The sequence below is a fragment of the Etheostoma spectabile genome, chromosome 5, assembly GCF_008692095.1.
Source record: "Etheostoma spectabile isolate EspeVRDwgs_2016 chromosome 5, UIUC_Espe_1.0, whole genome shotgun sequence".
In the NCBI taxonomy this organism is placed as follows: Eukaryota; Metazoa; Chordata; class Actinopteri; order Perciformes; family Percidae; genus Etheostoma; species Etheostoma spectabile.
Genome location: NC_045737.1, coordinates 21,024,281 through 21,026,867, shown reverse-complemented (window position 1 = coordinate 21,026,867; position 2,587 = coordinate 21,024,281). Strand labels below are relative to the sequence as shown.

The following is a 2,587-nucleotide window of genomic DNA, read 5'->3' as shown; positions in this document are numbered from 1 at the left end:
ATTAGCTAAAGTGGTTAGCACACACCAAATGTTTCGGCCGATGACGTAGACGGCCCTACCGATTTTGACCAGCTCACCCGGAGACTAAAGGCAGGAAATATTCAGAAACCCATATGTCATTTAAACAGCATGGATGTTTTTTTTTTCCAAGTTTGTATGCGTGTGGAAGCACCAGAGATACAAAATAACACTCCAAATCCCAGAAGGTGGTTTTTTAATGATATGGGCACTTTAATATTTTAAATACTGCAACAATGTTTTAAGTGTAACTGGTGGTCCTTTGAGGCAATATTTCCAATACAAACTAAGTTTGTAAGATGGCCTTTACAAATGGATTATGCGCACATATATGACTCCTTCTTTATTGCACCGCTTCAATAACAACAACCCTGACCTCTGCACTAAGTGTGGTCTAGAGGTGGGCACACTTTATCACTGCCTGTGGACCTGCCCTAAAATTAGGGAATTCTGGGGAAAGGTAATAGAACGAGTCTCTGAGATTAGCTCCACCACACTGCCCGTCTGTCCTAAGTTGTTCATTCTAGGGCTTGTTCCAACAGACTTAAGACTGTCGAGTGCGGGTAGGAAGATGGTATATATGTGCTCACTACAAGCTAAATATTGTATTGCTATCTCATGGAAAGCTATGGAAGCACCGTCTGTCAATGCTTGGTTCAAGACCCTGTCTAATACTCTGGCCTTGGAAAAAATGACTTATGCTAAAAAGGGGAAGCTACAAAGTTTCTACAAAGTATGGGAACAATTTACAAACTTTTTGGAAAGCCAGCAAGATGTACAAGATGCATAGGTTGTATATTTCAACTTTCTGACTTTGTAATACAGATATTGCAAGAGTTTTTTTTTCTTTTTTTTTTAACAAATGCATTCTATATGCTAAGCATATATGTTTGTTGTTTGTTGTTGTTGTCGTAAAAGTTGAACATTTTAATAAATAAAGTTCTAAAAAAAAAAAAGTTTGTAAGATGGCCTTTAACAAAAACATAAGCTTTGTGGGTATGATTGCCAAATAAGTACAACCTGTCATTGCATACCAGGGGACTAGTATTTTTTTTCTGTGAAATTTGGGATTTTAACAACTTGCGTTCTTTAACTGAAACTCAGATATGGTTGGTATTTCTCAGGCTAATTCCATTATTTTTAGACTCTACAGATTTTAATTTGAGTTCTTTCGGGCCAACAAACTAAACCATTCATATAATATAATAGCATTTAGACCTCAATTTTGAAAGAAAATGAAGAAAATATAATTGAGCAGCAGGTAACTAAATAAATTATTAACGAATAAATTATGATTAAATGTAATACTTTTTGGATAACAGCTAACTATTGAGATGTTTTTTTCTTTTGTTAATTAAAACAGAAATGTATCAATATATTTTAGTATAATTTTGACACTAGTAGTGAAATGTTTTAAACTATAGTGAGCTCCACGTGTAATGTAGCCTTTACAATCTGGAGAAAGATGAAGCTTTGTCACAATATTACAATAAACAAAAACCCCTTGGAAAATAGCTATTCTTGTATCACAACAGCAGTCTTTCATCAAAATATCTCCCAGTTCTGTCATGTGGTTTGAGACTATTCTGAGACCTTGACCTGAACAAAACCATTAAACTCTCCTTTGGACAAAGTCAAAAATACACTTTAATCAAGCATCAACAAGTTTGTCATTCTGCAAAAAATGTTTTACAAACAGCAAACCTAAACAGGGTGCACATTTATCACATCAGGGAATGATCGATTTTGTTTTCAGGTGATAATTTAGTTGACTTAATGTTTGCGTTGGTCTTGTGGCACACACTTACGTTGTCTTGGTTTGACAGCCGGCCACATGTCTGTCTCTGACCGCTGGCATCACCCGCTAATAAGTCTACAAGCACAGCCACCCTTGACCACGACTGCAATATTAAAGACTAATGATTTCCATTGTGTAGCTGAATGGTTGAGCTATTGAGCGCTTGACAGGGCTAATATACGTAGGTGCTGAAATATTGATAGACCTTTGCAAGGGGCTGGGCTGATTGGTGTTTAATATTTAATGTGTCTACAAAAACTGAGCACGTTTATTTCAGAGATTGACAGGCTCAGGTTAGTTATCAGCAGTGTGTTTAAAGTTGCTACTTTATTCTGATTGTCAGGTTTTGAATATCTTTGCTTACAACACAAAGTTTATATGTGTATGTGTTTAATCCCGATCAGAAAAGAAGAAAGAGTGCAATTTATGTGTGGGTCTTATCAGTTTTTCTACCACTGCTCGTGTGTGTAACTCTTTGTTTGGGTTGCATGATAATTCATCTGTGCTGCTTGAATTGAGGAAGTTTTAAGCTGTGTCAGGGCTAGTGTCAGTTTCCTGTGTGACTGAAAGGAGGAAGTGATTTAACGGAAGGGGAGCACTTCCTTTAAACGCTTCCACTTCTTTCTTGTTTGTTTGCTGTCACACTCACAAGAAAAGACGTTTGAAACCGACACCTTGTTGACAAAACTGTTAATACCTGAGGATACATACAGAGTCTACCTGCCATAATTTCTCTCTCTCTCTCTCTCTCTCTCTCTCTCTCTCTCTCTC

The 2,587-nt window shown here is 36.8% G+C and overlaps 1 protein-coding gene across 3 annotated transcripts in view; it reads left to right on the top strand.

Annotated features, from left to right (window-relative positions):
* rassf2b (Ras association domain family member 2b) overlaps positions 1 to 2,587 on the top strand; it is a 14,433-nt gene that overhangs the window by 3,518 nt on the left and 8,328 nt on the right. The window lies entirely within an intron of this gene.